Genomic DNA, 11565 nt, shown 5'->3' with positions numbered 1-11565 from the left:
CAAAAATAGCTTATTAACTAATGACTTACTTTGATACAAAGACTCCGGTTTCTGCCACAAATCCTTAGCTGTAGGTTCGTTCATCATGTTCGTCAGAATCGAATACGTGAGACAAAGCCAAATCAAGCCCTTTGCTTTCTGATCAATCCGATCCCGGTCTTCAATCTCCTTTGGATCCGCCCTTTTGGAAGACGTCTCGTCATCCTTCCCCGCTTCCTTGCCCGATTCCCTTATCACGACACCAGGCTTCGCAGCAACAGGCCTTTCCGTTTCGATTGCCGATCAAAGATCTCGATCGCAAAGTAGATCCTCCATCTTCATCTTCCACAGATTGAACCGCGTCCCATCAAATTTTTCGATCTCAATCCTTGACCCTCCCGACATCTCCGATAAACCCTAATCTCTCGAACACAAGGCTCTGATACCAATTGAAGGGATTTATCGGAACCGAATCAGACAATCACACAGAGAATCGAGAAAAATTGGAAAGACGCACGAGATTACCCGTGTTCACCCCAAGATTAGGGCTACGTCCCGCAAAGAGATTTCACTATATTTTTTCGATTTACAGCCAATTCAACTCAATACAATGATAAAACCGAACAAAATATATATGCCCAAAAACGGGCTAAAAAACCTAAAACCTCTTAACTTCACCATATGGGTCAGCTTAAATAAAAGCCCAAACCCGTAGAGGTTTCGGGAGCGCTGCCCCCGAACCCCCGCCCGCTCACCGGCGAGCGGGGCAGCCGTCCGCTGACCGGGCAGCGGGACATCCGTGTCGGGGCGTTGCCCCCGAACCCCCGCATCCCGCGCGTAGGGGTCATATGTCGTTGGGTAACACTTCGGTTTCCCTAAGCTCACGTGGGCATACTCGGTGTGAGAAACAAGGGTCCCCGAAGTATTCGCCAACTCCAACAATACTAAACGTGCATAAGAAAACATACAGTTTATCCGCTTATGTACTTTTCAAAAAGTTGAGACATATGAAAGATCGCGGCCAAAACGCCATTCATTTCTAAGGCAGCTTCTCTTTTGCAAAGAGAAAAGGCATTACCAACAGCTGTCCGCACTCTGCAGTCGCAAATACCAATGAAGAAGTCGACCAAGATCGATCTCAGACGCATTTGCAATTGCTAAAGCATCCAAGTGATCGAGAATCCAATACCCATCTTAGCAGTGAAAGAGTAAGGCAAAATTTGATTGTCAAAGTCAAGCAAGCAATGTCATCAGACCAAAACATTAAAACGAGCATTCATGCACACAAAATGGTTGAATCTCTTGACCAAAGTTCGCACGTCAAAAGACAGATCAAGCAGATTTGTCCACCCAGAGAACCATGAAGAAGAGATGCAACAGAAGAGACTTTGACGCCTCCAGCAAGTAACAGCAGCACCTCCAATTACTCTGCTACAAGCACGAAATATTTTTCAATTAGAGCACAGTCAACTGCTCCACTATAACTGGAAACAATGGTGTGCATGCCTATCAGGAGCATTCTTTCTGCCCCAAGCGGAAGTTTCCTTTACCACGACACCTTCATAGTGCCCAGAAATGTCCCCGGTTATAGAAGTCATTTCCTGATCCCGACTACCACTAGCCCTATTGCGCCGGCCGGAGTGATCACCATTTCGATCAGGACCATCACCCCTTTCACTTGGACACTCCCTGGCAAAATGCCCAGGCTTGCCACACTTCAAGCACTATCCACCTCCACCTCCACCACCATAGTCCCTATTGATGCCACGATCAGGACCACCATCATGACTTTACTTACCACCTTGGTCTCCACCTGAACCTTGAGGCTGAGCTATTCCAAAATGATTTTTCTCACATTCATAGCCTCAATAGCCTTATCCATTGCTTGCTTCTCATCAAAATTTACAAAACCAAATCCACAAGAGCTTCTAGAGACCTTGTCAACCACCACCTGCATTAAAAATATTCTTCTTGGAGTTGGTTTGTATAGATACTGAAGGAAATTTCATGAAATTGCAGCAAAGAAGCATCTCGTGTTCCAAAAAGAGAAGCTTAGGTTTCTAGAGTTAATATCCTAAACATACATACCAACCATAATGCGGGAGCAGTTATTGGCCGTACTCACTGAACTAGATCTTACCGATCAAATTACAAGATATTGCGACCCACACTAGATCACAATGGAAAATACAACTTCCCACACACATTTTCCATCACTGGATTTGTTCTGTCTACTGATCTATAAAATGAGTCTACGATTTTTTAATAGATGCACAAGACCAATTTGTAGATAAGAGCACCAATCCAGAAATGTTGAGTCCAGCCAATGAACATGGAGTATCGACTCTGATCCATTCAAAAAGCAATACTATTCTAAAACTACCATGAGAGATATTTCATTCAAATCCAACCACTGACCTGCATCTAAGCGTCCAGCAAGAATAAGTAACGAGGGTTCTTGGAATCTAAAACTAACTATCAAATTAAATTGTTCAGTCAAATCAGGGACGTCAATTTAGTCTCCATTTCCACAAGAAAAGCTAGCAAAAGGAACATACTGTCATGCATTGTAACTGCCAAATTTCAACACTCAACTTAGTACAGTATTTTCTGTATCACGTGATGATGTCACACTGTGGCTTGTTAAATCTCAATGTGCAGCAGAGATTCCACCTCCGTGTTGAGCTCACCGGAAGTAAGAATTTCTGGACTAATCTCATTGAGCAACAGAGATTCGTAAAGCCAAAGGCTGGCCAATGACGTGAAACTTGGGTCAAGAAGACATGGAAAAGGTAGAGTTATTGCAAGCATCATCTTGGACTAATGTAGCGACTCAAGTGCTGGCATAATTTGGCAAGCAACGTTTCTGCACTAGCGGCGACTCTAGTCTTGGTTTACTCGTGTCCTAAAGTCGCCAGTCTGCATTTCAAAAGAGAACTTTTTACAGCATTCCCCAAGAGCTTTCCTCTTTGCCATTCCCTCATTTGCCTTTTTTTTTTGTTTTTTGTTTTTGGTTTTTTCAAATTGACGACAAGGGGTCGCCCCTTAAGCAAGTGAACCCCAACTCATGATATACACCAGTGACAAACCAAAGAGATTTAAAAAGCTTGTACTTCCAACTAGTAGATGGGGTCATCTACATAGAAAATCTGTGGTTATATGCGGCCATGATATTCACGAATGTCAGCCAGGCCTCATTCAACTGCAGCAAGCAGACTTTGAATAAAACAGCCACAAGAGTTAGACTTAAGGCCACAATTTGTCAAGTGTTTTGCAAGTGTTTCTCCGAACTTTTTTTTTTTTTTTGCCAATCAGATATGACCTTGGCTTCAGATACAGGCCATACAATTGCTATCTTGGTAGTAAGATTGACGCTGGCAGCAGATACTTGTGGCTGTCCAATGTTAGAGCAGAAAAAACAACACACACCTGAAGGACTTTAAGAGGAAAGGCACTTAGTAGTCTTTTCGTTTTCTTTTAAAAGCCAAAACGAACAGGCTAAGTTTTGCAAGAGAGCAAGACAAAAGTCCATATTACAAGACGTCTGGCGGTACTTACATAAGGAGCCATGCTTTCGTAATTCTTCCTTTATTACATTTTCTTTGTGCGACTTTCAAACAGGTTACAGCTTCTATCTTTTGAGCTCAAGCAAAACAAAAGCGCATTTATTTCTCACAAAGCTGAAGGACTATAATCTTTTGCTTAAGACGGCATAAACTATTTTGATCTCCCTTGGTTTGCCAGGTCAGTATTCTCCATCACTTGTGGTTTTGCTGTCGCCAGATTCAAAGTGTCTGTGAATGGCTGAATTCCACATTCAATTCCAGACAAAGCAATGACCATGAAGACCACATGACTCCATATGAAGTTCAGATTTTACATCAACTAGGGAATGACAATGAGCTCAAGAAGTTTCTTCCTGATTCCTTGGAGTTTAGTCACTGCATCGCCAATATCCATTCGTTCCCTTGGAGACTCAGAAGAGCAAACGACTCCTATTTCAATGATTAAAACCAAACACTCCAAAGTACTAAACCAGCCCCTGTTCTTGCCATCCAGAGCGATGGTTCGACTCTTCTCTGACTCCTGGTGCTCCGGAAGCAGAACTGGATCGATTACCTTTTCCACTCGGCCTGCCAAAGCCGCCTTTGCGAAGCAATGAAGGGTCAGCCCATTTTGAAACATGTCATCAGTCGGCCTCTTGCCTGTGAACATCTCCAAAACGAGGACTCCGAAGCTGTATACATCTCCATCTCTAGATACCGCCCTTCCTGAGCCGTACTCTACAACAGTCCACAAATGTAGTGATGCATAGAGAATTATTGAGATTGAAATATAGTCTTGGTGATGTTTCATGATTATGCATTTTTGTCCAAGGATCAGTCTCCAATTGCGTGTTTGATATAAGGAAATAAACGGAAAGCCCCTAACTGCTACATCATTACCTGGAGCTACGTAGCCAAAAGATCCTTTTACCCCAACAGAGCTAGATTGATCAGCCAATAACTTATGCGTTGCTTCTGGAAGGAACCTAGCAAGCCCAAAGTCACCTACATGTCCAGTCATTTCATCGTCCAGAAGGACATTGCTTGGCTTTAGATCACAGTGAACTATTGGTGTTTCACAGTGATGATGGAGATAATCTAATGCACAAGCAACATCAATTGCAATATTCACTCTTTCAACTAAACTCAACTTGCTTCTCACTATATATTGCGATGCAGTTGGGTGCAACCAGTCATCCAAGCTCCCATTGGACATGAATTCATAGACTAGTGCCTTGAAATCATTTCCATTAAAATCAAACCCAGAACATGCCGTAAGTACCTTGACAAGATTACGATGTCGGATTCTTCTCAAGGCCTGGCACTCAGCTATGAAGCTTTTAGAAGCTTCATGTCGTGTAAGGTCGAGAATCTTGATGGCCACGATCAACTGAGTTTGATCAAGAAGCCCTTTGTACACTGATCCAAAACTGCCCACACCGAGCAAATTGGTGGAGGAGAATCCACCTGTCGCTTTCAATAGACTCTGATAAGAAACATGCAAAAGCCCTTCTTCAGAAGAGCTTGAAGCCGATGCATTCTTACTGCGTCTAAACCAGAAGAAGTATAACAAAGATAGTATGCAGGCTACTCCTAGGAGAGCAAAGGCTGTGGATATCAGAATTTTTTGCAGTTCCATTTATTCTGGTATGTATAGACTCTTCATAGTTGCATTTGGGGAGTTGAAAATCTGGGAGACCCCCGCAAAGCATCTTATTTCCAACAACGGAAGTTGAAATGACACTTCTGAAAACTCCTCCCGTAGGCAATGCACCCTCAAAATCGTTGTACGATAGGCTCAAATTCGTCAAGTTCAACGACTCTAGATATTTCGGGATTTGACCCGACAATCGGTTGTTGGAAACATTCAAAACCCGAAGGCCTCTCATGGAACTCATAGTCAATGGTAGGGGCCCTTGAAAAAAGTTATCCTGTACATATAGGCATTCCATGGATATACAACTACCAATACTGCTTGGAATCTGATGAAATAATTTGTTCCCTTCAAGACTTAATACGGCGAGATTTTTCAAGTTTCCAATTTCTCTTGGAAGGGAGCCGGTAAGATTATTTCGGGACAAGTTGAGATAAATCGACAAAGATGAGATTCCCACAATTTCCGAGGGTATGTTACCACTGAGGTTGTTGTTTGAAAGGTCCAAGAGAAGTAGATTCTGGCAATTTCCTAGAGACGATGGTATTGAGCCCCAGAGATTATTGCTATCCAAGGTCAATTTGGTCAACAGCCTTAAATTCCCGATTGATTCTGGTATTTGCCCCGAGAAATTATTTATGTTGAGATACAAAATCTTCAGTTTGTTTAGATTTCCAATCTCAGAAGGAATGTTTCCCGAGATGTTGTTGCCCCACATACCCAAGACCTCCAAATTGATAAGATTTCCAATTCCAGAAGGCAAGGTTCCAGAAATACAATTGTAATTCAACCCAAACATGGAAAGGGTGATAGAGAGGTTAGCGATACAGTCAGGTATCGGTCCTCCAAAAGCATTGCCCTCTATGCCCAATACTTTCAAGTTTGTGGAATTGGTTAAAGAGCATAAAAAGTCAAGATCAGATTGCCCACCTCCTAAGTTGTTTCCACCAATACTAAACCAATCGAGTCCTCTCATCTTTGAGAAAGAAGGGACTTTCCCGATAAAGTTGTTGAGAGCGATTTGGATTTGACCGAGATTAGAGACGTTGGATATTGACTCAGGAATGGTTCCAGTGAGGTGGTTGTAATTCAAAAAGATTCCCTCCAGATTCGGAAGAGTGGAGCCTAAGTCACTGGGTAAGCTCCCCTCTAAATGGTTTTCAGCCATGTCAAGGTTGGTCACAGTGGATATATTAAAGATTGAGAGAGGAATCATACCGACGAAATTATTTACGGCCAGAAAGAGGATGTTTAGATTTCTCAGCAAGCTGAGAGCCTCTGGGATTGTACCACCAAGGCTGTTTTCTGATATTGCGAGGACTTGAAGAGAAGATAAGTTTCCAAATGATGGCGGAATGTTTCCCATCAAGCTGTTGATTTGAAGTACAAGTTCTTGGAGCTTGGACAAGGAGCTGAGTTCTGTAGGCAAATTTCCTTCGAGCATATTGTAGCCTAAGTCAAGAAAGATCAAATTAGAGCAATGGGAGAGATTCAAAGGAATTTTTCCACTAAACGAGTTGTTAGCAAGGATCAACTTCTGCAACCGAAACAAGCGGCCGAATTGCGGGGGAATTGCCGAGTGGAAACTGTTGTTTTGCAGATGGACTTCCCTCATAAAGCTCAGGTTACCAATATGGGGCGGCACGACTCCCGACAGGTTCTTGGAACGGAGGTCCAATACAGTAACCCTTCGGTGTCTACGACTGCACGTGACACCGTACCACTCGCAAAAGTGGCTAGAATCATTCCATGAGCTCAAAACCTCGCCAGGATAGACCATTCGGGACTTGAATTCCAGCAAAGCGAGTCGATCGGTCTCTTCCCTGCTAGTTTCTGCTAAAGCTAGGACACTCCCAAACAGAAGAATGATGGTAGTTAAGCTTGAGAGTAACCTGGATAATACCCGATCTCCATAGGGAAGGTCCATGAGGATTAGTAACAAAGCTTTCTCTGCTCAAGTCTCTTTAGGTGTCCGCGGGACCTTGTTTCGGAGCAATTGGAGTAATACATTGACGGGCAACATGATATTCGATGTTAAGACAAAGGGGATGTCGTCAACGGGAGAATAGCCATGACAGATCTTTCATGGGCCCCTCAAGTTGAGAAAATTACAAGGCCGTGATGATCAAGTCAGTCAATGAAATTATTGATGATCAAGTCAGTCAATGAAAGCTGAAACATCACGTGGCCCTGTTCATTACTTCAGTCCATATCCTCCTGCATTCTACCTTTGAATCTTTGAATTGCCCATGCCGTCTTGTAGGGCGACGACTTCAGTCTTTTCCATGCAGAGAGCGTAAAATGAAAAGCACAGAGAAAGGTCAAAGTTGCAATAGAAATGAAGTATTTGAGATCATCCTTTCTACAAATTGCAATGTTACGATAAAATAGTTCATTTCTCCACAAAATGTCACATCTTATGCGGTTGGAATATCGTTTGTTTGTTTGTTTTTTTTTAGTTCGAGTATTATATTACTCTGTGATTGAAAAGAAGAGCAAAATCTCTACTATGGTGAACAAGTATCTATATGAAAATATTACTTTTTAGACCCATTTTAGACCCGTGTTTGTCTTCTTATATTACTCCGCAAATTCACTACACATCTTAAATAGTTATAGATGAATATCCCATTTTCCGGGTATCGCTGACAAGAACGTCGATCGCCCCACGTAGCAATGCTGGCGCCGACGTGAATAATTTTTAATACTTTTATTTAAAAAAATCGGTTTTTTTTTTCGTTTCTATCTTCAAGGTTGGCCACCCTGTCGGGTTAGGGCTGTCAATTGTCGCTAGCCCCTAAGCCAAAAAAAAAAAAAAAAGAAAATTCAAAAATTCAAAAATGTTAAATAAAAAATTGTTAAATATTATCTACATTAGCATCGGCGATTCCATGTCAGCGATTTCTGGCTAATTGGACTGAATCGACAAAATGTGAAAAGGTTTAGGATTGAGTCGATAAATTTAAAAGGTATACGACTGAATTGACAAAAGTGTGAAAGACTTGGGACTCTTTTGACAATTTTCCCTCTATTCTTTAAGATACCACCTGTCCAAGTTGGGCGGCTTGAGGACTCTATTTTTCCTCTATTCTTTAAGATACCTTCCGGTCCAAGTTGGGCGGCTTGAGGGTATTCCTCGTCTAAATCTGACGTTGTCTTCAAAGATTCATTGAATGCAAGCACGTGCTTGTTGAGCGTGGCGCTGTCAAAGGAGAGACTAATCTCGTTCCACCTTTCTTAGCACTAGCACAGCTTTGTTGCTAATATATATGGCCCGGAGTCTCGACCTAATCTGGGGAGTTATCTAGTGGGTTAGACACGTTGCCAAAGCAATTACTCATCACCCTAATCAAAGAACCTAAAATCATTTAAGGTGGTGGCATTAATGAAATTTTTGTTGGGAAAAAGGAACGTTATTTGCGCCCAGATAATTTTCCCACTACTGTTTGTTTGAAAATTAAATAAGATAAACATCGGAAGAAAGCGGCAAATATTAAAAGTAAATAACACCGAAATTTTAACGTGAAAAATCCTCTAAGGTGAAGGGAAAAATCACAGGGCCGTAATCCACTTCGAACTTCCACTATGGTAAAATAGTAGGATACAACTTCATCCTAAGGTTGATCTATCACTGGGTTACATCCTCATTGGTGCTAATTTTCATAAGATTTGGGATCGTATTACAAGATTGATCAGCATTTAGTTTATTCTTCGGACCTGATTGGCCTTTTATCGTTAAAATAAATGAAAGGGATAAAAATGGATAGAAAGAAAAAGGTTGAATTTTTTTTTCTCCATGTTTTGATTTTCGAATGCTCTTAGATTTTTACGTGTATAAAGGCTGTGTTTGGTTGGACTTGCAAATGGGCATGGGAGCTCTAAAGGCAGCCTGAGACACCCGGTATTTAGATTCCTTATTGATTATACTTTCCATTATACTTTCTGTTACTTTTATCCGATACGGCTCGGGCTATTTTGCTTTTTCATACTTTGTATGCTTTTCAAACTATAGACAGAAAAAAACTATAGACAGAAAACTCACATGCTAAATGTGTATAAGAAAACATAGAGAATCCAGGACCCATCATAGCATTGATAGAGTAAGAACAATTTTATTCTCGAAGTCAAGCAAGCAATGTCATCAGACCAAAACATCAAAACGAGCATTCACGGACATTAAACAGTTGAATCTTTAGCCATAGTCAGCACATCAAAAGACTGATCAAGCCGATTTGTCCACCCAGACAACAATGAAGAAGAGATACAACAGAAGAGACTTTGACACCAGCAGCAAGTAATAGCAATACCTCCATTTGCTCTGCCACAAGCACAATTTTTTTTTTTTTTCCAATCAGCACATAATCAACAGCTTTGCTTTAACAAAGGTCGAGTGTTCAAATCCCAGAGGCGTCGCAGGGTGACTTACCCGGTGGCACATGTGTGGTGGCTAGCACGTGTTGCCCCCAGGGTTTACCCCCCGGCTGCCGGCCGTGCGGGGGTTCCCTGGGTCATCAAAAAAAAAAAAAAAAAAAAAAAAAAACAGCTTTGCTTTAACTGGAAAGAATTGTCTGCATTACCAATCAGGAGCAATCTTTCTGTCACGAATGCAAGTTTCCTGCACCACGACGTTCATAGGGACCAGAATGGTGCCGATTATAGAAGTCATTTCCTGATCGTCCTTGAGTACCACTATCCGTATTGCGTCCACCAGATCGATTACCATTTCGATCAGGACCATACCACCCACTACCACTACCTCCTCCTCCTCCTCCATGCAGGTCATGCCTCCCCCCATACCCACCTCCTCTGCCCATTTCACTCGGACACTCCCTTGCAAAATGCCCATGCTTGCCACAAGCACTTCCCACCCACACATATTTCAAAGATTACCCCATCCTCAACGTTGGATTTCAATTTCTAAGTGTAGATCTAAGGTGTGCATAAAAGCAAATAGGTCAATTATGATTTGGGGAGATGCACCATGTAGATTTTGCAATTTTGCTTATACGACATTGATATGCTCACTTTATCACCACATCATCATATCAAATGAAATTTCATGAAATTGCAGCAAAGAAGCATCTCATGTTCCAAACAATGAGAAGCTTAGGTTTCTAGAGCAGCTATTGCCCATACTCACTAAACTAGACCTTACCGATAATATTACAAAATGCTGGGGAGCTACTTTAGCCCACAACGGGAAATACAGCTTCCCACACATTTTCCATCACTAGATTTGTTGCAAGCGTTCAGCAAGAATAAGTAACGAGGATTCTTGGAGTCTAAAACTACCCACCAAATTAAATTGTTCAGTCAATTCTGGGACCACAATTCAGTCTCCGTTGCGACGAATATGGTTTCCCCGCAAGAAAAGCTAGCGCAAGGAATATATTGTATCCTTCACAATTTGCCCCTTTTCCCTAGCTAGGTCCACAGGGTTTCAAATTGATAAATCAATACTATGCATAAGTTTGGTCAGAACTATAAACTTTTATTCTCTCCTATCATGCATTGAAACTGCCAAATCAATGCTGCAATAAGTAGAGTATCTGCTGTATCGCATGATGGCACTCTGTGGATTGTAAAATCCCAAAATCTCAATGAGCAACAGAGATTCCACCTCCATGTTGAGTATTTGCCAGTTAGGTACAGCCTTGGCTTCAGATGCAGGCCATACAATTGCTGTCTCGGTTGTGGGTGTTGGGATTCACGTAGACATGTACGGGCAACTTTAAAAATTAATAAGCGCAGCGGAAATAAAAACAACCCATACATGTATCTCCAGAGGCGTAGTTCGTGCATTTTAATCGAAAATATATTTATCAGAGGGAGATAATATATTACCTCTCGTAGCGTGCTTGAACCGGTAGAGATACAAATGTTCTTTGATCCGAGCCCCACAAGCGTCGGGCCTCTAGTTCAGACACACCACCAATCGACGAACGAAGAAGACGACAACAAATTCCACAACGATTGTGCTAGCAGTTTGTGGAATCAGTATTCCGAATTTGATTATATTTTGTTCACTTCAAGAATATGAGAATGAAGAGAGTGTTTGTGTTTTTCTCTCAAAGCTCTCAAAAATTCTGCATACTCTTCACCTTCATCAACATTTCTCAAAACTCTTGCCCTCTTTAAATAGCCAAGAACATCTTTCATTTTATAATAAATAAATGCTATATAAAAATAGCACTAACAAATTATAAATGCTATATAAAAATATCACTCACAATTTATCATAAATAAATGCTATCTAAAAATAGCACTATCAATTTATAAATGCTTCCTAACAATAGCACTAACAATAAGTGCTATTTAAAGTAGCATAAACAAATTATTAAATGCTATCTAAAATTAGCACTCACTATTTATAATAAATAAATGATA

At 41.4% G+C, this 11565-nt stretch overlaps 1 pseudogene; it reads right to left on the bottom strand.

The window, feature by feature from the left end:
- Positions 1–1311: 1311 nt before the first annotated feature.
- On the bottom strand, positions 1312–10024 carry LOC125315291 (annotated as a pseudogene).
- Between the last annotated feature and the right edge of the window lie 1541 nt (positions 10025–11565).

Source organism: Rhodamnia argentea, chromosome 5 (genome assembly GCF_020921035.1).
Source record: "Rhodamnia argentea isolate NSW1041297 chromosome 5, ASM2092103v1, whole genome shotgun sequence".
NCBI lineage: Eukaryota > Viridiplantae > Streptophyta > Magnoliopsida > Myrtales > Myrtaceae > Rhodamnia > Rhodamnia argentea.
This window is presented reverse-complemented; position numbering and strand designations above follow the sequence as displayed.